Raw genomic sequence first — 25,460 nt, forward strand, 5'->3', positions numbered from 1 at the left:
TGTCTCCCGGTCCTATTTTTTAAAAAATTCCAGGTTCCATATATATACTGAGACACACACATAGATTTATACAAGCTTATATAAGCTTAAGTAGCTTCAGAAATCAAACCAAGATAGCTGATATAACTCTTTGCATATATTTCGAGCTCAGATTAGAAATTCAAACATCTTTTTTTTTTTTTGCTTTTCTATGCATTTTTGTTAAACTTAAATTATGAGACTCAAATTTCATAAATTTATAAAGTGTAACAAATAATAATAAAGGTTAGGGATCTTTGTTCCAAGCATGATCGATAGCCAATCATCAGGATTACAATTGTATATTTTTTAATTTTAGTTGTTTAGATTCTTCTACAACTTAAACAGCGTCGTGAGTAAAAGTTTATTTAAAACAAAATGTAAATGTTCAGAGATGTAAAAGTGCTTAATGTACAAATACTAATGCATAATGTACACGAAATATGAAGCTCAACGATCTGCGAGTGCTAAGTTAATTTTCAATTGTTGAAGTATGATGTAATGAATAGTAATGGAAAAAAGTAATTTGCATTAAAAATGTTCCAAATGAAAATTCTGAAATCGACAGTTACAGATGAAAATTCTGAAATCGACATCAATGTTTACTAATACTTTCTGCGTAACTTCGCAGAATTTGGCACACGTGATGAAATACGTTACAATTTCGTAGCCCAAAAGTCTTTCAGATAAGTTTATGACTGAGGGGATTGAAAGAATGTAACAAAATTTGCAGTATAAGTAACAGCATATTTTTTAATGGTGTATACACTATATAGTTTCACCAAAAAATCTTTATCAAGCCATCCTCGTTGCAGCAAAGAAAGCAACGATTTCACAAGAGTGCCCAAATGGGACCACATACGCTTTCAAATGTGTTGACGAAGTTGTCTGGACTCTTGTGTTGGCACACGAGGTCAGGGCCGATCCTAGAGTGTCGGCCGCCCATGTGCAAAGACCTACTGTACCGCCTCTCAAGAGTAATTTGCATATTTTGACTAATCTTTAACGTCTATATAAATCTTTCTTTAAATTTCTATCCCAAGTTCGAATTATAAAAAAGGGGGGGGGGACAGAAGAATGATCTTATAAAAAGGAAGAAATTTTTTATAGTAAGAAATTTCTTAGGTACAATTTATATCTTTGAAGAAAGATACCAAAATTTACTAGTCGTAAAAACGCATTTTATAGTCTTTCTTAGGTGACATCAGAGAAGGGACGGAGGAAGGGGGAGCGTGGGGGGAGGTGTCAGGGGTTCAGGGGAGGAGGATTGCTCCAAGAAAATTATCGAAATTGGTGTATGAAAAATATTTTTAGTTAATCTTTAGTTGTGTTTGGTTGCAAGGACAAAAGAGTCAAGTATATTCAAGGTGCATGGAGAAATTTTCGAAATTGACGTCAAATAGCGCAATTTTAGGAACTTTTCCGAGACTTTAGGTGAAAGTAACGTTGCAGTTCTTTCCTAAAATTCTTTCAAAATTGAAATCGATTTGAAGCTATTTTTTAAGACCGTAGCTTAGGAAGGATCGGCGTTCTTCCCGAAAAATCTCCGAAACTGAAATTTTAAACCCGCAATTTTGGGTTACCTTTGTTGACGTTGCGACGAACCAAAATATTTTTCGGAACTGCAATCCATTATAGGCTATTTTTGGGAAGGAAGGATTTTGGAGCTCTTAAGCGGATAATTCTGAAATCGCAATTTTATATCATCTTTGGTGACATTAACAAAACTGGGAAGCTTCTACGGATCTTTCAGATATTTTTCAACATTAATATCTGAAAAAGATAACTATAGACTTTTGTCCACCTCACCTCGACGATTGATGGATATGCCCTAGTGCCGTAAAAAGTTACATAAGCCTGGCAGTTCTCCTCCGGAATATTTTAGAAATATAAGTCCCAAAATCATATTTTAAGCATTGTTTGATAACGATGGAACTAAGAGCGGGTGGGGGTCCAGCGTGCCCTCACGAATTGTGTATTTGAAACTGAAGTCAATTTCAGGCTAGTTTAGGCAGGAAGCTGTGGCTTCACGGAACTGTCTAAAAAGGAAATTTTCAGGTTTAGTGATTGCGTTGGAAAAAAGGGGGATCCGGGGTCTTTCCCCAAAAGTTCTTGAAACTGATGTTTGAAAATAGCAATTTTAGTTTGTTTTTCAATACGTTAAGTGAAAGGGGGTGGAATTAGGGGCTTCTCTAAAGACGCTAATTGAGACTGTCTTTGGTAGTAATGTTTGCGAATGGATTTCGGGGTCTTCCACTGCAAAAATTTCGAAAACTGCCAAAGCAATTTTATATAACGTTTGATGATAGGAAGGGCTGTCGTCTGAAAACACGTTTTGGATTTTGGAGCCAACATTTTTAGGCTATGTTTGATTAAGTTAAGGTGGAAGAGCTGAATCAGAGACTTAATTGGGTCCTAAAGATCGATGGTTCAACCAGCGAAATTTTCCGAAAGTAAAGAACTAGAAACGCAATTTTAAGCCTTCTTTAGTTTCGTCAAGGAGGTCATGGCATCCTTTTGGATCTTCGTTTTGGAGCTACATTTGCTTCCCGGGGCAAGGGCCCTGTCCTCCTACCTGATCTGAAACCTGGCAGTTCATTCAAGATTTTAATCAGAAAAATTGTCGTAAAGGGGGAAAAGTACAACATTTTAGTTCGTCATTCATATATGTTACTCTCATGGGAGTCGCAATTTTCCACTTTCTCTCCACGATTGTTAAACACAGAGTTTGTTACATAGTTTGTTGTTTGAAATGCTTGCGAGAGTATCAAATCAGTATAGCTTTTTTTTAATAAATAAAGTATGTCTTCATTATTTAGGTCTATAAAAGCTTGGGGGGTAAACATTAGTGGCTGCCCTCGGTGCTCCTTTTAGACGGCACAATTTCATGCGTCAGAAGGGGGGCCTTTCCCCTCCCCTGTATCTTGCCTGATTACCGGTTCTGTCACAAACTTGGCAACCAAATGAAGCATGTGTGTTAAGAGTAGATATTAATGGACAATGAACCAACACAATGTTCCCTAACATTCTATTTTTCTTAAACTATGCTATGCTGTTGGGAAATCGACACATACTTTGACAATTGAACATTTAAAAATCAGCATATTTATTCTACTTATTATAAGTTATCTTGTGAGAAATTCTTAAGGAATTTCGCTTGATTATAGGAACTATATGATGCTGCCTGCGGCCGCCCCTTGCTTTGGCCGCCCTTGTGCGGCGCACACTCTGCACACCTGCTAGGATCGGCCCTGCACGAGGTTCAGTATCCAGAACCAGGGCTGCGAAATCGGAAGAAAAGTGACCGATTCCAACTCCGACTCCGGCTTTTTTATTTATTTATTTTTTTTTTCGAATCCCACCCCTCATGAGAAGGGTGGAAATCCCCTGAACAGAGATTGAAATATTAATCCCTTTTTATGAAATTTTCGCGTTGAATTTTATTGTAAACCTAAGCTGCATACAACGTAAGAAATTCAATTTGAAAATCAAATTATCCAATAGTTATGATTTCAGAAGTGAGATTACATAAAAATCTCTTTTAAAAAAAATGAAAAGGATTAATTTGCTCTCCTTTAATGTTTAACAAATAGATGTTGAACAAACCCTGCGCTTTAAGTTTTTCAAAACTGTAACTTGAGAGGAAAAAAAAAAAACTTTTTTTGCTAAGTCGAAATATTTTCTTGAGAGGGGGTGGTCCCCCCTCCCCATCCCGGGCGACACATATCTGGTGGATGACATTTCAACTTAATTTCAGAGTCTATAAAAAATGAAATACTTTGATTCTGAAACATATCCTCAATAAGAAATCTTAAATTTCATCTTAAAAATTTCAACGAAAACATTGCACTATATTACAGGGGGAGGTCGGGTATATGTATATCTGGAGCAAATTTTGCACAAAATGCGGCTATATAAGCTTTGTATGAATAGCTTTTACTATACCTATATTTCTTGGCTCAATTTTAATTTTAATTTTATTGGCAGTTTTAGAATCAGCTTTAGTGCGAAGGTTTTTAGGATTTACTGCAATTATTGAAAGTTGCAACCAATAAATCATGTACTGATTTTATTTTGTACTTTTTAGCGATAACCAAGCTTTCTTAGATAAAGTCTTTAGATTTAAAAAAAAACATTTATATTTTATCGGATGTTATAGATTTGCGCTTTCGTACCAACACTTATTTGAATTTACCAAGCACCGTTAGAAGTTTCACGACTTGTTCAAACGATACATTTCTTTTACTCTTTTATAACTGAGATCGAGGTAAAAAAAAATTATTATTATTTTTATATGAAAGCGATTCTTTAGAAAATGTTAGGCACAAAACTGTTTGCTGACAGTTGCTACCAGTTAAATAAAGTTAAAAAAATAAGCAAACTAGGAGACTACGGCGTAGGTAGCTGTTACAGAAAGTTCGATAAACAATCAAGTCAGCGGGTTGCCACAATGAATGTTATTTTCTTCTTAGTAGGCATTCATACTGGTAGTCAGCTTTTTAAAAATTGCAAGGAGAGCCAGTGAAAATCAAAGAAAAAAAGAAACCCGGTGTCGGACTCGGCATGTTTTCGAACGACTCCGACTCCGCCTCCTTTACCCCAAAATTAGTCCGACTCGACTCTTCGACTCCGACTCCACAGCCCTGTCCAGAACACATTCGTAACATTTTTGAAACATTTTCCTTATGACGGAGCATATTCCGAACAAGTCATAGTGCACATTCACATATCAGGGTCACTTTTCCTGAAAAAAAAATATGTTCCAAATTGTGAAGGTTGATTGGCAGTGTTCCTTCACATTCTCGAATTCACACACACATTAAGACTTCTCTTATTATTTCTTTTTCTTCCTTTTAATTTAAGGAAGAGTATGATCAACGAGATGTTGAATATACTCCCTATTGGTAGATTTTAACGGAAAAGAATTATTCAATGAAATTGTAAACAAAAAATAGCGACAAAATCAATTGTTGATATACCAGGAAAGAAGAAATGCTCGTTCAGTTTTGGACAGGAATATTTTCCCTTACCGTCTCTTCTCAACTTCAACTTTAGCTCTGTAATTCATTCTACCTATGTCACATTCGAAAGCGCTTTCGTATCGTTCCTTCCAATTTCCTCTTGAATCCATCAGTAATGTGAACTTAACACTTCCCTCGAGTGTCAATCTCACTTTGATTCCAAACATTAGCGATACCAGCATGGCGCTAGAAATCTGGAGGAATTGAAAAAAGAAAAGAAAAAAAAAGGTCTTCATTTTTTTTTATCTTTTGGTTCTAGGTTTTCGTTAAATTTCGTTCCTTCCACACGAGGAGTACAACGGGAAAAAAAACTTTCCAGCGTAGAAACTAAATTATTCTGACACAGCGTAAATCGGAAAACAATTGCTCTCCTCGCCTGTGAAATGTTCGTACAGTGGTATTTCATAGAAATCGGTACGAGAATACTGTGAACTGTCATTTAAGAATAAGGAGTCGAAACCCTTGTTAATAGGACACATGATATCTTTCCAACGAGATACAAGTTGAGAGACCCTATATGTTCTTAGAATTGGTTTAACTTAAATTATTTTACAGCAAAGTGGCCCTTTTCTGCCAGCGCAACAAGACACATCTGTCGCAGTCATGTTTGACAATCAAACAATAGGCTACTCTTTTGTCTTTTCTTGAAAGCTATAAATCGACGAAGTCAAGAAAATGCTTTTTTATACTCCCCCCAACCCCAAAAAAATGCGAATATTGAAAAGCGATTAAGTTAAAATTTAAAATGAGTAATTAAATTAATTAATTATAATAAAGGAAACACAACCATTATACAAATTTAAGTAAACTGATTAAAAGCAACCATTTAAGATTGGAAAAATAAAATGTTTCAAATGGTTTGTCTTTAAGCAGTGGTGCATCCATGATTTTCTCTTGAGGGGTGGGGGGGGGGAGCTAAAGGTTTTGTGAATTACTCTGATGCATGAAAGCAAAGTCAATAAGTTTTCAAAAGGACCCCCTGGCCATATTATAGTTTGTTTATTATATGTCGTACAAAAGAGGTTTTTATATCGAATTATGAGTTTTTCAGGCCACAGATATTGTTTTGTATGTGGAAAATAAGCTTGGTGTTCAGTTAGGTGCTTTTTGTTAAATATGATTTTACTAGCCGACCCGTCGTGCAGAACTCCGCACTCTGTTTCGAATCGTTTCATGTGGCATTTCTCTCTTTAAAAATTTCAAAGAAGAACATTATGAAGAAGAATCAAAAAAAGTAAACGGTTTTAAGTAAACGGAAAAAAGTAAACACAAAGGCACAAAGGCACAAAAGAACGCATGTAATTTTAAAACATCAGCAACAATGCCTCGTTGAATATGACGTTGTGATGATGTAATCATCGCTCACTTTTTGGTTTTACGTATTTTCAATGCAAACATAAATATCAATTAAAAGTTTGACTGAGTGACTCGTGAAAAAGCAGTAGTACTGAATGTGAAAAATTGGTTGTTGAAAATACAATCCTGCGTTTGTGAGCCTGTGACGGAAAAAAAGAAGCAAAAAAGAGATATGTATTGGCACAGATTCGAACTGGCGCCATTCTGATTGTCAGCATGACACTCCAACCAACCGAGCAACTTCGCCTTCGTTTTCGAGTGCTATTCATTGCAGCAATGTGCAATAAAAAACAGCTAAAAAGCTTTTTGCCAAAAAAAAAAAGAAAAAAAGTCTACGCGTCTATGTTTTGTCATTAGCCAGCTGATACGCTTTAAAATTATTTGTAAAGCATAGAATTTGATTAAGGAATGAGGAAAATCTCGCGTAGCGATTGAAACAAACATTCTAGAGAAATAATATATTAGATTAAAAATATTTTTTTTTTACTTTTGAAAGTTGATAAAAATTTTCACAGCATGCTACTTTAACCGTTACGGCTTGAATAGCAACACATGTTTTTCTTTTAATCGAACAATTAGAATTCAAAACCAAAACCAGTTGAATTGAATCCGTTTTTTGAGTGTAATTTTTAGATCGTAGAAAAATTGCATTTTTTTTCCCGCCGAAAGCAGAGAATAAGAAAATGATTTCTTATTTTTGAAGTTTATAATAAATTTAATGTTATACCTTGTAATCGAATAAATAGTTAAAGGTTTATTGGGTGAGACTTGTAATTTCAATTTGGCATAGAGTGTTTTATTTATACAAAAGGTCGATCACTGCTAACAGCAAAATCTACATTTCAGCATACAATGAAAAGTTTTTCTGCGCAAAAAGAATTCCCTTGAGGTCTGAATTTTTTAATCTAATATTTTTTTATGCTTACATTATGCTTAGTAATATGAACGGAGTTAAAGCTTTAAAAAAAAAAAGAACACATCCTTTGATTAATAGTCAATTTATCTGAATAATAACTGTAGCCTGCATAAAAGAGGTGAAATGCCAATGAGCATTCCCGTCGCGTTTATGTTATTGCCTTACGTGTGTTATCTGTTGTAATGAGTATTGTGAGGCTATGAAAAGTAGAGATCCAACTCTGACAATGTTTACCCCTGTTTCGGAAAATAGGTTGCGGTAATTGGTGCTAAACTTTGGTGAGAAACTTTCTTAGTAGTTTTTCGCAAAATATTCCAACTAAAATCCGAGCCAATAACGCGTCTATTTTTCACTAAACTCCCCTAAAACAAGTAAACATAGTCAAGGTCACAGCTCAGCTAACCAGAGCTGCACTATACATGCAATGCGTAATATTAATCTGTAATGCGGTAATATTAACCTAAATTAGCTATAATGGCGGACCCGAAGTTCAGCTTATTTATAGCCGAAAGCTCTACCAAAAAAAAAAAAAATATCAATGAAACCGAACAACTAAGCCAAGTGCTTTTGAGCTTTATTAAAATTAAAAAAAAAGGGTTTAATCGTGACTTTTTTTTTCGACGAAAGCGGTGCAAAAAATTGGAAATTGTATTAAAATTTTGAATTAAAAAAAAACTGCATAAGAACTACAGGCTGCATCAAGGTTATGCAAGAGCAAGGTAAGTTTCCGAAAAATTGATTTTTCGACCGTAAGTCTGATTTCTCTCATCAGCCGGCTCGATAAGCTTTAAAATGAGGGGTAAATCAAAGAAATCGATCAAGAATTGACGAAGATCCCGCGTAGAAAGAAAAAAAAACAGGCTTCGGAAATAAAATATAAGGACAAAAAAATAATCCACAAGAATAGTACATAAGATAAGTTATTGAAGAGAAATGTTTTTGTTTTTGAAAATTTGTACTATTTGTTATCGTAGGCTGCTTGAACCGTTAGGCTAAGATGGCAGCGCGTGTTCATCATTTAAACGAGCGGTTAAAATACAAAATCAGTTGAACTATGTTCGTTTTTTAAGAGCAGCTTTACGAATGTAGTAAAAATGTGATTGGCTATTTGTTTTTTTGCCGAAAGAAGAAAAATATGATACTTTACCCATCACGTTGTTAGTAATTTTAATGTTTTACTTCGTATTCTAATAAATATTCATAGGTTAGCTAAATGAAAAGTGTAATTTCAATTTAGGGTAGTAATTTTTTTTTGTTTGTCCAAAGAGTCAAAAACTGTCATTAGAAGATATAAATTTTAGTATACGATTTTTTATTTGAACAAAAATTATTCCGTTGCAGTCTGAAATTTTAAACCTAATACTTATATTTTCGCTAACATCATGCTTTATTTTTCTGACCTTAGCAAGCTTGAAAAAACAAAGCAAAAAGAAAAACCTTATAATTAAGAATCAATTTAGCTACAGGTTGCATCAACTTTTCATAATAGCAAGGAGCGTTCCTATTTCATTTATTTTATTCCTTCCCTTGTGTTATTTATGGATTATAAGTGTCCATGTAATGCATGATATTTGTCTAATTTTTCGATGCAGATCATCCGGGACGGAGCCCGAACACACGTTCTTCTGGTTACCAGGCGAGCGCTGTACCAATCAAGCTATTCTACTCTGCCTATCGCGGAGCAAGTTAAACTTATAAATTCAACCGAAAACCTCAGTCCGGTGCTTTATTACAGGTTTTTTAACAGAGGTAGAGAAATACATCTGTAGCTATACTACCTGTTTTTGCAGCTTTTGCACGAGCACTGAATGAAATCAGTGCATGAATCAGAAATTTCCAGTAATTCCGACCATTTCAGCTGCCAATATTTGTCATCCAACCACGATCCTCATTCGTTTGTAGACGGTGCACGTAGGATATGTTTGTGAGCTTGTTGTCAAATGTGTCCAGCCTGGAAAGCACTACGCAATACTTTTTGCTGTAAGACACTCTTTGTTGGCTGCAAACTTTAATCAAGAGGCCGATTTTTTGTCATAAACTAACCTTTTCTTTCATCATTAATAGTCTTGCTATTACTAGTGGAACAGTACAGTAATACTACAATGTACCTTTAAAAAAGTCAAAAATTTCACTCGGTATAGAACTTTGAGGTTGCGAAATAAATAATAACGCTGCAGTTGCTTTTTTGAATATCCTCCATGCCTTCCAAGTTAATTTTTTGGACTTCACAGTGAAGCTAGAATTGCAGTCACACCCTGTGAAGGCATGAAATTCTGGTGAAGTTAAAGCCTTTTCTTTTCGAATAACTTCACATATGGCATGAACTGTAATGACTTTGTTGTTGTTTCCTGTTCCAAAATCAATCCTAAGTTTATCCAAACTTAATGCTGACAAGGAAAAAAAGGAAGATATTGCTAAAACTAAGTCATCTAAGTCAATGCGAATGACATTATTCCTGAAACCGTTTTTTCACCATTTCTTGAAGATGCAGTATCATTCATTCTTAAGTGTGCTTCCTCTTGGCCAGGGCAAGTAACGTGAATGAGGGAAGTTTTTGCAGTACTCTATTTCCTTCAACGTCTTCATTGTAAATCTGCAGTACTATTTCCTTTAACGTCTTCACTGTAAGTCGTAAGAAACTGCACATTTGTTATGGTACTTACAGCTCACGTACCTAGCAGAGCAAGAGCTCTTTGTTAGTTGAATTTCTTAAAAAAAACCTTGCCAATTTTTAGGTGAAGTACCGTATGAAAGAACTTGTCTTCTTATTCCTGCTCCCCTCTTCTCTCTAAATTGATCTTTAATGGTTTCTGTAACATATCTGTCCCCCCCCCCCCAAAAAAAAAAATCAATTTTCTGGCATTGGAAAGTTTCAAATTTCTTTACAAACGTAAGGATTAAATATGTTTTCGTAGTAATCAACGAATGTTTTAGAGCTATGTGCCTTTAAAATATGAGTGGGCAATACCACGGGTAACTTACTGATATTCACAGAACAAAACGATAAGTATTTTGAAACATAAATCATAAAATATTAATTCTTAAAAATATATTTTCGCCTCGCTTATTGTACTTTTTAAGCTGAATTACATGGTATAGTTGAATTTCCAAAATACATATTGAGTGATTTCAGAAAAATTGCTAAAAGCATGGTAACTGACTAACATGAATGCAACCTGTGTGAAAAGTAAGACCGATTCAACAAGATATTTCTCTAAAAGTAAAAGGAATTTTTATTAAATTCAGATCAGGATCAAAGATTAATTAGAGAAAAAAGTATACTGCAAAATTTCCAGTGAAAATAATCATTCTTAAAGAAAGAAAACGGCTAATGGAAAATTCCCGTATAAATTAAATGCAGCACTCCATAAATACACCTAAGATCTTAAAAAAAACGAAAGAAGATAAACCGCCAAATAATAATCAGAATAGGAAAATTTCATCTCGAAACAGAAACAAAATTTTATTTAGTCCCTGTGTCGAGGAAAAAAAATTGAGTAATTGCTAAAATGTCGATGTTGATGTATGAGAATGTAGGCTCGTTTATTTCTGGATGGCACTTCTTGTTATTGTCCGACTGTCTGTTTAGTTATGCATCTTCTAGTTTATTTAATAAATGTTGCCCGCTAATGAAGTGCTCTTACTCCCGCTGGGATCATTTAGTTGCGAGAATGTCAAATCATTCAAAGCATTTTAAGAGCTAATGGTTTCAAATTCGGCGAATGAATTCGTATCCATAAACTACTCGCTACCTTCCAAAGCAATATTGTTTACACGGCAAAGAAGGATAGGTCTAAGTGTATAATTAGCAACCTATTAATGGTTGACGTATATTACAATAAAATGTAGATTTCTCATCCTTTTAAGCAATTAACGGTTCATAAATTAAATCGAATATGTATCACATGGAGGAAACTAAAAGCATGCTTTCACAGACGGGGGCCAAAGTTTTCTATTCCATTGAAAGTTATGATTCCGGACCATCAGGGTTCGTAATTTGATTTTCTACTTCCGACCCCGGCTTTAGGATTCTCCGTAACATAATTGGTGTTCGCTGAATGCCCTAAGTGTAGAACAGTTGGATTTTATTTAATTTAAGCGCTCAATGTGACATAATTTAATAATGTCACACACTAAGTACTCTTGGGTCTGATTTACACCTGAGAATGGCAGCAGAAATGACCTTCATTTAATGATATTATCTGCTGAACGCTAACAATAACTTTAATGCTTTAATTGCGAATCGCGAGCGGATAAGTTTTTTAATCGCACATGATTGCTAGATACTTAATTGTATAAAGTATAGTTGAGAGTAACGGAAAACAAGCTCTCAATAGGGCCTCTTCATAACGTGTCTACTAACTACCAGCCCCCCCCCCCTACTTACACCACTCGTATAAATTTATTACAATAAAAATACGCATTCACTGCAAAAAAATCCTGTTATTTTTTACGGTATAATACTAGCAAATGAGGATCCAGTTTAAATCTGTAAAATTAAAAATAATAAACTAAAATTATCTGTAATATACCGTCTTATAAAGAAATTTTACTGTTCAATTTAACATGATAGACTGCAAAATTAGCAGTAACATAATGTCTTATAAAGAAATTATCCTGTGAAAATAGCAGTCATTAACCATAAATTTATTAGTAATATACTACCTTTTAAATGAATTGTACTGAATATAACAATGTTTCACCATGAAAGTAGCAGTACTATGTAGCCTCATAAGCAACTCATGCAGTAAAATGAACAGCAGTATGCAATTTTACTGTATTTTTTGTTTAGCTCTTTATTAGCTAAAAAAACAAAACAAATTATGTCAAACACATCAACATTTTAAGCCAAATTCTAAAAAAAAATATGCCCCACTCATATAATGAAGTAGTTAAGTAAAAGTTAACGAAATGAGCAAACAAAATAGTAGAACATTTTAAACGATGCAGCAAACAGATTTTTTTTCCTTTAAAAATTCAGGAAGAAAAGAAAAAGAACTCAAAACAAAAAGCTCATCAAAGTAAGTAAATCTTATCAACAAACAAAATCGTTTGTTAAGCTCTTTCTTCTGTGCCTAAATAAAGTTTCTCGAACTTTGTTTTCGCCGACTGTAAAAAATTAATGTGTCCGAGAAGATTTGGGGCTAGTCACATACTTCAGGTGACGGGAAGTTCCCGTTTTCAGGAAAGCCTGTCCCGTTGCCCCCACACATTGTGTCGTTTATGAAAGTTAACTATTAAATACAGCAAAATGAAAACAAGAAAAAAAAAATTAATTTGAATTCTGAAATTTTGAATTCAAATTATGTTTTCCGCAATCACGAACTGAGACAGGACCCTCTCATTGGAGTTATTGTTTCTAGAAACGGCTCCTCCCCCCCCAAGCCTGCCTCTCCTCCTGGGCGGTTACGTGTGCATAGTTGTGTGTGTGCGTAGACCTGTGTGTATGCACGTTGGCGTATGTGAGAGTATGTGTGTGAAGTCGTGTGTGTGTATGCGTGTGAACGTGCGTGTGTGTAGGACATGGACGCCTCCGACCAGGGGAAGCAGGTAGCTCAAAACGGGAGCAGCCGCGCCGCGCCTCCAGCAGAGGACGGCGGGCGGTGGGGCTTCATAGGCTTCTGGTCCAAGTTGAAAAAGGCACGGACACCAAAAACGGTCAAATGAGAACAATAAGCAATCGTGATTGCTCAATAAATTTGAGCACAGATGATAAAATATACTGCGGAAATCAAGTTAGAACAGAAGTGAAAAAATAACAGTAACCAATCGAACTAAGTGAGCATAACCGCGCCATTAATTGCAGAATATGGTTACCATATTTGGAAAATATTATTTTTTATGAGTAATATATACTTGACGAATTAAAATAATACCAAATTAGCAATTATTTCGTCACCTTAAAATTTTGTGAGTTAAAATACGAAGAATATGTTACAAATATTCAAGTGTGGTTGAAGTTTTTTAAAATTATTGAAAGAGTGGTTCAGTTTTTTCACATGTCAGCCATTTTTGGCTCATTTTAAGTAGTTTTGGCTGTTTTTAAAACTATTTATCTCACAACCTAGGTCTGAGAGACGGAAATAAAAATTACAGAGTCCCAAAAGTTCTCAGATTCGGTTTAATTATTTATAGTGATTGATTAAGTATATTATTGTATGTGTCTATTGAAATCTGAGATCTTCTTTTCAGTATATTCATTTCTGTTCATCCATTTTTTTTAACCCTTCAAGCGGCCGGGACGTAAAATTCCTTCACCCAGCGATGTATTGAAGAGCGGCCGTGTCGAAAAATTTCGCCATGAATATTCTTCCATAGAATTTTACGCCGCAGCCGTTCCCGAAGCAGAATATTCAAGGCCAAATTTTTCGACACGGCCGCTCTTCAATACATCGCTGGGTGAAGGAATTTTACGTCACGGCCGCTTGAAGGGTTGTTATGCATACTCCCTACCAACAGAATTTCTTGCATAAACCTTGACAGAACTTGATATTATACTGACGTCGTCAATATAAGCATGTTTCATACTGCAAAAATATTACATAAAGATTAAAAAACAAAATTTCAATAACAAAACGTACGCAACATTGTATTCATCTTAAATCAATGCTGGTAATTCCTTACATTAGCAGCATCGCATTTATGTTCACGTCGTCAAAATGTTACCGATTTCATGTTGTTGCCGTCAGGGTAATTAGTACCCGATAGAACAGGTGGACCTTTGTTGATAGTTTCGTATGCGCAGAGTTCATTCATAGCGTCTCTTGTACTGCTTGTCTGTTATCTTCCTTCTTTGATACAGTCGTTCGAGGAGCTCCGAATGCCGCACGTGGCGATGCAATTTTTGCTTCGCAAATAGCTTGCTTAATTGTTTTGTGAGTGTAGAATATTATTGTTTTAGGAATTGTTTATGAAGGAATCCTAACTATATTTCTTTATTAATATAGTACTAGGCCCGTCATGTCGCGGAAGATGTGCGATCAATGATGGAAATGGCCAAGAAAAAGGTTTTTCGTTCCTGAATGACTAAAACAAAGGACATGCAGCACAAAATTTCTTACAATCACTTCAAGTTTACGAGTAAGATTAATTTTATTGAAGGATAATTTATATTATTCTTAAAGATAAATTCATGTTTTGTCGAGAGGATATTTTCAATGCTGACATGTTTTATATCTTTATTTTTGGTATCTTTAACTCTTTAATGTGCTGTAAAACTTCTTCAATTATTTCTAACTGGGCATTTTATGTCCCTTTAATAGAATGAGAAGCATGAATTTAAAAATAAGTTAAGTATTTCGCAATTACCGAAGACTTTTCCATTATATACAATTAAATTGTGAGTTCTTTAAACAAAATATCTTTATATGAATTTCCGATCAGATGTCAGTTTTAAAAAAATATTCTTAAGCTAGAAAATTAATCAGTCTTGAAGAATAACAGAAATAACTGAAAAATTAAATTTAATTCTTGAATTTGAAGTGAAAATAATAGTGAAAATAAATAAAACATCTTGCGTACGTGCTGATTTCATACTGTTATGATAACATATCTTGTTAGTAATCCTGTCATGACAATATGTATGTAAGATTACAAAACCAAGCTCATCTGGTCTACAGATTTATTTCACACTGTCAAATAAATATCCAGACATTTGCCTGTCATTACATTATGTATGAAAGATTACGAAAGTAAGCACTTCTTGCCTAGACACTGAATTCATACTGTCGTGACAAGGTCTTGACAATTTCCTGTCATAACACTATGAATGCAGGATTACAAACGCAAGCATATATTTCCTAGAGACAGGATTCATGCTGTTATGACAACATCTTGATATTTTCCTGTTATAACAATATGTATGCAGGAGTACAAAAGTAAGCACATCTTGCCTAGAGGCTGGATTCACGCTGTCATGACAACATCTTGACATTTTCCTGTTATAAAATTATGTATGCAGCATTATAAGGGCAGCCTAACTTGATATTTTCCAAATAATATGCTGCATACACCTTGTCAGTCAATTTTGTGTCAGCTTGCTGTCAGCATATAGTGAGTAACCTATTAATACTGATGCAGCATTGAGACAAGATGATTTTTCCTGATATGTCAACCTTTACGTAACACGGAGGCAGGATATTTTGCTTACTGGGCAGTTGCATGAAATTCTAAAGTTTTTTGTTTTGAAGAAAAAAATATTCAGATATGGACATTTCGGACGTCCATACGCTTGTGGGTACATATGCGCCAGCGGTTGGGCTTACTCAATATATACTGTTCAAATTCTGTAAATAGCAATTATTTTTTATGATTAATTTGTTGTAATCTGTCTAAATTCGGCGTTTATTCCATTATTCTTCATCTAGAATTAATGTAGTAACTTAACCTGTAAATAGATTTTTGTAATGCACATACAACCCCCTAACATTCATCTGAAGTATACGGTCCGCTCATTTCTGACTGATAAAATTTGTGAATGGAAATAAATGAGAAAGTGGTAGAACGGTGTAGGATTTTCTGGAATATATGAGAAGCTCTCTTTCGATGTTTATAAATAGCCGTGCCGCGTGATAAAAATGCAGTCTCGACTGAGCCGTTGTGCTGAGAGAGTATTAGCTTTGATTTGCGTTTTAGCCTTGCGCTGTGTTTTTTGCGTATTTTGATGTAAATACGTGGTTGACCGTTGAGTATACGGTGTTAATCGATATTTTCCTTATTGCTATGGTAATTAAGCAGTTGTTAACGATATTTCTTGTACATACTTGTAAATAAATCTCCTGTGTTTTCTCAAAAAAAGTGTCGTCATTTAAAGGAAGTTTGAAGTTGTATCACGAACTCTTAATAAATACATTCGAGGGTAAGTAAAATAGAAATGTAGTCCGAAATTTTGGGGGTGAAATGTTTAGTACTCTTTGATGTACTTCGTGTAAGGAAGTAAAAAGGTTGTAGTAAATTTGTGATCCCTTTCTCTTAATACGGGGATCTTCAATCTGGATTTCGCGGAACCCTAGGGTACCATGGGACTTTGACAAGGGTTCCGTACAGGCGCAGATCTACGTGAGGGGAGGGGTCATGGAGGCATGACATCCTCTGGATCCGCATCTCCCCCTTGAGTGACAAAATATAGCATATATCTGCGTTTTTGGGACTTATGTTTCGGAAAATTTGCTCTAGACCCCTATTTTTGCCAAATAATAGCACTTTGGCACATCCCCCCATTCTGACGATGACTCCTTATTAATCCATAAATTGGATCCGCCCTCGTTTCCACAAATGATCACTATTTGCTTCATCAAAGCGCAGAGATGTTAGTAAAATTTGAACTTCTAACTTCTATAAAAGATAAACCTTCTTCTAAAAAGGAGTTTGTTTGTAAAAATGAATAGAAGTAAATGCGTTTTAAATTAATGTATTAACTTATTTATTTATTTATTTATTTATTTATTGCGGACAACAATTTAATATTCATTTATCTAAACCTTTATTAAAGTGTTTCAAATACATTAAACGAGACGCATACATATTCATTATTTATCGAAAAAGTTCCTTGAATAAATAAAATATTTCCCCTCACCCCTTCTTCTGATGTCAAATGATCTTTTTTTTTTTTTTTCCTAAACTAAAAAGTGTGCACACTTTTTCTAAAAATTGATAAAAACTGATTTGCAATTTTAAACAATTTGCCAAATCCAAAAATGAAAAGGAAAATCAATTGATTTACGCACAAATAATTTAATCAAAATTAATAACTGTAAATCATCCATAAACAAAGATGACAACTTTTCTCAAAATATATATATATATTTTTTTAAATAAGAAAACGTGCGAAAACTATCGTTTGAGAAAAAGAAAGAAAATTGCGTGAGACGTTCAAACATCGTAGTCAAAAAAAGAAAAAAAAAAAAAGAAAAAGCGCAATAAGCAAATCAAAAATCCCGAATGGACCTACGCAGTAGTAGAAAAATGACGGGTCAACCGACGGGCAGCGGTCCGCCTCACCCTCCCGTTGCCCTGCTTCACTCCCCTTCACAACAGTCTCCTCATCCTGGAACTTGGCTCATAAAAGGTTATGAGGTTTTCAGTTCCGGATTTATATGTTTTTAGAAATCTACTACACAATCTACAAAGTCAAAACACAATTTACTGAATTTCTCTTGAAAAATCTTATTATTAATGTTTTCAAAATTGTATTTTTTACAGTAGCAAAGTTTTTCACTCTAGTTAGGTTTCATTAAAATAGCAACTATTCAAGTGTTAGGGTTAATTCTATTTCATTCATTTTAATTGATTTAGATTATTATTTTCTTTTCATCTACAACTTAATCATTTCTTTTACCCGATTTATTAGTTTTACACAGTTACTGAACTCATAAAATAAATTATTCGTTAATATATTCAAAAATACTTCATCATTGTTATTTTTTAACAAAAATATCATTTTTCAGAATTTTACTTTACAATCTACAAACATCTTTTATCGCATTTCACTGTATTTGAAAATCACATTACAATTTTTTTTAGAGGTACATTGTATTTTTCAAAGTAAAAAAGTCCACTCTAGTTAGGATTGTTTTTTTTTTTTTTTTTGATTCTCAAAAAAAAAAAAAAATCGTCTGCGCATATCTTTATGCAGAAACGTAAAGGACTCCGAATTTATCCGCCAAATACTGAATGCATAAATTAAAACTTTATGATGAAATTAAATACAAATCGTATCAAAAATAATTATTTCAAAGTAAAACTATGGCTACGGAGTCGGAGTCGATCTCAATTTAGGTGAAAAGAGTCGAGAGTCGAAGGTTTTTAATTCAAAGGCTCGGAGTAAGAATATGCAATTTCCCTTTAAAGTCCGTCACCCTGCCAATGTTTGCGGAGTCGGAATTATTCTGGGATAAAGAAGACGGAGTCGAAGACTTTCTAAGAGTCAGAGTCAATCATTTCCCCTCCGTATTTAATTTTTTGCAAAAGCTACGGAGTCGGAATTGCGAGTCTTGGAGTCGGAGTCCGACTTATTTTCGGGTACAGGAGTCGCAGTCGACTGCCCTAAAGGTCTAGGAGTCAGATCCGGAAGTTGGTCAGCAAGAGTTATTTCCAACAAAATTTGTTTGAAGTAAATCCGCCTTTTAGTTCGTTATCTATATTCACTTTTAGTTTTACTGTAGGCGCTAATGTTAAGGGATTTGCACTGAACAGAAAATTGTTCAAATCAAAAAGATATTTTCTATGTTCGAAATAGTTTTCCTACAAAGTTTGTTTGAAGCAAATTCACCTCTTAAGTTCAGAATTTATATTTGCATTGAATTTCCCCGTAGGCGTAAATAGTAAGTTTTTTTGAACATTGTTCAAATCAAAAACGAAACATGAAAATGAGGTGTCGTCGCCAAGATCTTTCGAACAAAAAAAAAAAAAAAAATGTTTGAATCGGACTATTCACTCAAAGGTAATTAAGGGGGGATTACAATGACTGACAGACATGCCGGCATACAGACATTTTCCCCCATCTCTATACATTACTTTCCAATTTTTAATTTTTCGATATTTATTTAATTATTTTATTTAGTTTTGATTTTTTTTCTTTTTCTCAATATTGTTAAGGTGCATAAAGCCTTCTTTCATGGATTTTTCTTCTTTTTCTGACTTACTGGGAAAGTAGGCTAAAAACGGAGTTTATCTTTGTATCTACTATGCCCATTTAACTTCTTCCGAACGCCATAGAGTTGACGTTGAAAGAGACATCGATAGATTTGTAACTTTTCATACATTATGTACTCGGTTTTCTTCAACTTTAATTAGCTGGTAATTAAAACGCAAATTCTCAAGGACGTTTCTACCGCCACATGGAAAGCACATGCTGGTACGTTTTCACTGATTTAAAATGTGTACAAATATTTAAGATAAAATAAATATAGCAAAACGCCCGGGAAGAGGGAGGCTGGAAAAAGAAAGAAATAATATCCCCGAAATGTAAAAAAAAAAAAAAAACGATCAAGAAATATACAGGCGACTACAGATCATTCGGAACAAATGTCACTGTCAAGTAAAAAATAATGATCGCATAACGTTTATCGCCGATACGTACTCTTCATGTCATGTTCTGCAATTAACCCTTAGTAGCCTGATTTACGAAAGTGATTTATTTTTAATATTACTGTGTTTGCTTGAGGGTCTAGATGAAGTGAAAAATAGCTAAAAAAATCACAATATTTATTTTACAATATTTACAATACACAATATTTTGTATTCAACAAAACTTTTAGTAAAATGTGTTTACTTGTTCACTTTGCCGCGCGAGTAATATGTCATAGATAAAATGAAACAATAATGACATTTGATTTTTTTTTTTTTTTTAATTTCGTTGGAAAGAATATTATACAACAGTAAAATACGTAACCTATAAAAATAAAAACCAGCGAACCTATAAAAAAAACTAATAGTAATGTGAACATTCGGTTTAAAGATTGGTATCAAAAGTGAAACTCTAGGTTATTAAGGGTTAAGAAAAAAAGTAAAAAAAACCGATTGGTAATTTTTGAAAACTTTTTTATTCTTTTACTTTTTCAGAACAGAACAAAAAATTTTCACTATTACACACTCAAAATTTGGAAAAAAAAAAAAAAAGGCGGTAATACTTTTCGCGGGAAAAAAAGTGAACCCTGGATATTTTCAGGTTATAAAATAAAGGTTTTTTTCAAAAATTAATAAAACATATAAAAACTACTCGAAAAAAAAACTCATCATGTTTCAAATTCACTTTTCTACACTCGAGAACAAATAATATTTTTCTGGAACAATTAGTTTGATGTCTGTGAGGCAAAAAAGAACTAAAAAAGTGCTAAAAAATTCTATAAAGCATTAAATAACTTTGTCTCTAATTAAAATATCGAAAATGGAACAACGAGATGACAACGTCGCTAAAGGTTTAAAATGCATCATTAAGGTCTTACCGTTTTTCCATGAATGGTACCACTCACAGACACAAATACAAAAAAGTCTTCAATATATATGTATATATGGAGATGAGTTCCGTAATACTAACTGTAACTGTGCCGCTAAACCCCAACGAGCGGAGCACATTGAAAATAAGACGAAGAACGACGGAAGACACGAGCGAAAGATGTTTGTTTTGTAGACCCTAGACACCGAGATCAAACATTTGTTTATGTATTTGTGATGTGATATGTTCGTTTATGTACTGTTTGTTTCAATTAAATGTGTTTGTCTACTAGTTCCGTTTTATTTAAAAAAAAAATCATATATATATTGGGGTAAGTGGCGTACCTCGGACATATGTGTACCTTGGACCTACAGCCTGAGTAAAAACTTTAAGGCCAGTATAATTTTCTTTGAAAAATGGACAATGAAATTAATGGGATTTTAATAGTATTGTATTATTAGTTATTAACGTTCACTGGTAAGAAATAACGCATCAAACAGGATTTGTAAAGCATGCAATAACCAGAAAAGCAGTGGTTTATTCAAAAGTAACATTTCAGCTTGAGTAAAAACTTTGAAGCCACTAGCATTTTTAAAAAACTGCAAGTAATTATACTGTAATAAATGTCACCTCAGTTAACAAGATTGTGAAAACCCTTCAACTTGCAGTTTTGTGATGAATTTCTTCTAAGTTTTTGTCCTACTTGTGACGATATCGTAAGGTAAAAAGTTAAACTGTTCAAGAAAGAGGGCAGATTAAGCTTTTTCTTCAACAAGGATAAGTAGGCGTACTATTGCGCAAAAATAGGAAGATTGAAATCTGAAGTCAACATTTTTGTTTGATTTAAACACAATTAGGGTAAAAAGAAAACCCGGGAAAACTTAAAGCTTTGTCCTCGCGTCATGGAAGAAGAGTTTGGAAATTATTACATTACCTGAAAAGTACTCAGCCAGGAAACTTATTCAGACAATAGGTTGAAATGTTTGTCAAAAATGATATATAACACAATTAGAAGGTGTGGAAATTTTATTAATGCTGCAAAATTGCTTAAATCTCATTTATTGAAAATGCACAATAAAGAGCGTTTCAACTTTAGCTAGGAAATCATGACCTGGGATAACCAATGAATGCAAATCATTTTTTCTAACGAAAAGAAGTGGAGTTTGGATGAACAAAACAGACGGAAGTACTATTGGCATGATTTACGAAAAGAAAAAGAAATATTCTGCAAGGGCCAATTAGATGGAGGCTCTGTCAGAACCCTTGAGAGTGCTTTGCTTACAATGGTGTGTGCTCAGTTGCGTTTGTTTCAGGTAAAATGAACTCACAAGCATATCAAAATGTCCTCCCAAGTCATCTTTTAACAAATGCTGAATTTATTGCTGGAGAAAATTGAAAATATCAGCAAAACAATGCATCTATCCATCCGAGTAACAATGCAAAAAAAGGCTCCAAGTAAACAATGTTGAAGCTTTGAAATGACACAAGAAAACTGCGAGTTTTGTGGCAAGAAGAGTATTAAATTTGGGTTATATCACAGTAGCTTGTACATTTTTTCTAAATTTTGAGCATTGGCACTTTTAATGCCGGGTGTGGTATTTTTTAATTTATTTTGCAAAGATCTTTCCGTAAACAGACCCCGCAACAGGTTGTGGATCTACGTCCAGTTTATGCCATAGACATTTCTTAATGTTCATTGACCTCAATTGTGGCGTCTCGTTCGCTAGGGGGAGGGGGTGCATTGTCATTCCTGGTAGAAAGGACATTCCTGCCATATATGTTGGTAAGTTAAAATACATATTTTGTTCAACTTTAACTTATTTATGTATTTGATGAAAAATTACAACTGCAGTAACAGTCGTAAAATTGCTGCTGAGTATCAGGAGTAAAAAACAAACATGAATTTTTTGGCAATAAGGAAGATCATTTCCACTCCGTGACAGCCTTTATTTTAGAATTTCTTATATTTCATCAAAATCTGAACAATATTTTGGATATGGTATCCTTCATAAATTTAATGTTAATAATTATGCTGATTTTTTGTTATTATTATTTTTTTTATTTTAGAAATTTTGGACAAAAAAATTTCTTTACACAATGAAAATGTTGCGCAAAAAAGTGCACAAAGTCTGAGCATTAATTGCATATGAAAAGTATTGTACAATTTAGTTGTACAGAGTATGTGCTGTATGCATAGTTTAGTGTGCACTTTTGTGCACAGCTCAGAATGCACTTTTTTTTGCAAAAAACAGAGGTGCCAAATATGCCCACATTTAGCGCACTTTTTTTTTTTTTTTTTGCACTTTTTGTGCAAACTTTTTTTAGCTGGAAAATGATGCGCTGAATTTTAATATGTAAACAGTTTTTCTTCATCACCCACAGATTTTTTGTAACACTAGACAGAAGTTTGAAAGAAATGCGCAAATTCACATGCATCACTGACACTAATATACTGATTGAAAACTTAGCTATTGTTCTTTTCTTTCTGTATTTGGCATCAGGAACATCCCTCTTAAGTGTCTAGCATTAACCAGCAAGAATTTATTCACTTGGAGAATATGGGCCTCTCCAGAGATGCGATTTTTTAGCTTTACTTTAATAATACGTACGTAGAAATTCTGGTTTTAAGTATTCAAATTCAGCACTAGTGTTACAAAGTCTTAACAAAATTTTTTTTAAATCTAATTTAATATGAAAGGTCAGTAGAATAACACAGGTCCTGTGTTATTTTTTTTTCTTTCTTGTTATTGCTATCCCATTCGCATAGGAGAAAACAGCGTTGTATTAATAAAATTTAACAGTTAATAAAATTTGTTGAATTTAATTTTAGGCGAGAACTACTTGTCCCATGATATGTGTTGTACTAAATTTTACCTAAAAAAGACTTACATATCTCCATATGTTTCATACAATTTGATTGAATATGTTAGTGATACCCATGGCAACGTGTTTCAATCATGCAATAGTATAGCTTTTAAACTAGTTTCGAAAGTCTCATCTCTTTGATATTAAAATACAAACATATCCATTACAGAGTCAATACTATTCGAGTATATTAAATCATGATCCTTAGAGTAAAATCTAAGAATTCTTTACGTTTGCAGTCAAATTTAAGAACACAGAAAATCTGGTAGCGTATACCGCAAAAATGGGGTGCCATAAAGACTGACTACCATGTTAACACTGCAGTACCAGCAAAGCCGACTATATCCACATGTTTTATCTTTATGCCAAAATTTAGTTGTTAACTATGAGTTTTTATCATTACGTGATATAGGAAAACACCGGGAAAAATAAACAACATAAAACCTATGATTACACAAAAACTGTGGGTGATGGAAAAATTCTGATTAAATATTTGAAATCAGCGCCAAAAACTACCCCAGAAACACTATAAATGTTTCATGTAACAAAACCTTTGTTTACCAGTATAATTAGAGAGAAAGAGTGGATTCTGCTTCTGGTTTAGGAGGGATAAGCAAATGGATCTAAGTATTAGCAATTTGAACTGAATCGAAAGTTAAATTTTCACTCACAAATGTATCTTCCCCGAAAAATTCATCATTTAAAAAGTATAAAATGTTGAAGCATAGAAAACAATAGTATGACAAAAAAAAAAAAAAAAACGTCATACAATGAATAAGAAGTTTATTCTGTTATAAAAATGCAACATAATTAGTTGAATTTTAAATCTGTAGGTAAAAAATATTTTTCTCTGGGGTCTGTTCATCAATAATGTCACACATTTTTTAAAAAATTTTGAGCCCCCTCCTCTTTCTTCGTCAGCATTCCCCTTACACGTTCCGCTTGTCACATGTCTTACTATATTTCATAAATATATTATTAATAAAAATGTGATGTCAAACTTCTTGTAACCCCCTCTCTGCCCCCTTACAGGCACCCCTATGGGTGCCTGTAAAGGGGGCAGAGAGGGGGTGGGTTAAACCCTCCTCTGGACATTAGTTCTGCCAATTATTAAGATAAATTGTGTGCGTAAATATCAAAGCTTTTCAATGAAGCCGTAATGAATGAAAGTTATTGGAATTTTCTTCACTTGAAAAATTTTACATAATTTTATACTGCAAAAAAGATTGCGTTTTAGAAAACACAATTGTCTTCTAATGAAAATGAAAATATGCATCCTCTTTACATTTAGGTTGGAAGTTGGAAGCGTAATGTTCCTTAGTAACATTTATAGCATTATAATAGGAATAGCAGTGTTTTTCGAAATATCATAAGAATAAGAACAATATTCCCGAAAAATGCAGTTTATAATGAGGACAACAGATCCAAAAAATCATCATCGGAATCAGATCAGAAAGAAGTGAGAAGTTAAAACGAAATAAGTAGAGAAAAAATCTTTTAATTAAAGCCTTAAAACTTGAAAACTGTTAGCTCCCCTCTAAAGTTTCAAATATGGGCCCTCAAGCTCAATCTTGTCACAAGCTGGTAAGCTCACGCCCCCCCCTCTCCCCCCCCCCCCCACTCTCAAACATGACATCATTAGTGGATGGATGGTTCTTAGTATTGTTTTAAAAGAGAGATAGTTTAATTTGAAAGGGAAATGTTTTTTAAGTTATAGGCTAAGCATTTAAAAAAAACACTTAACAGGAGCGTAGAAAATATTTTGAGTTTAAAACAGTTTTTTTCTTAATTAACTAAAAAGTGGATTTTTTCCCAATAAGATGGATTTCATGGAAAATTTTAATGAGTAATTGAGGATATGAATACATTTTAGAACTGTAATACGCAAATGAATAAAAGAACAACTAGACAGTTACTAAACTATCAGATGACACCTCACTCATCAAGCTCAAAACGTGTCATATATTCTCCTCAATAATGTATCATTTAATTAAACAGTATGAAAAAAATGCAGTCATGCAAAAGTGAGGACCCAACACAGTCTCGGGATCCAGCTAGATATTTTTTAAAAATTATCATGATGACGAAACCTTTATTTCGGAAAATCATTTAACTTTTTAGAGAAACATCAAAAGTAAATAAATAAATAAATGAATAAATAAAAGAAGGCATTTTAAAATTATTTGGAAGCACCGGAAGAAAGTTATTTAACTTTAAACTATGGATATCCATAGTATTTTTAGCAAAATTACACTGAATGAAAACGGTTTCTTGATCAGGACGATCAAAATCGGCTATTTTTACAGCAAAAAGTATAATTCGGTTGTACGAACTAAATCTATTATTGAAG

Source organism: Uloborus diversus, chromosome 1 (genome assembly GCF_026930045.1).
Source record: "Uloborus diversus isolate 005 chromosome 1, Udiv.v.3.1, whole genome shotgun sequence".
In the NCBI taxonomy this organism is placed as follows: Eukaryota; Metazoa; Arthropoda; class Arachnida; order Araneae; family Uloboridae; genus Uloborus; species Uloborus diversus.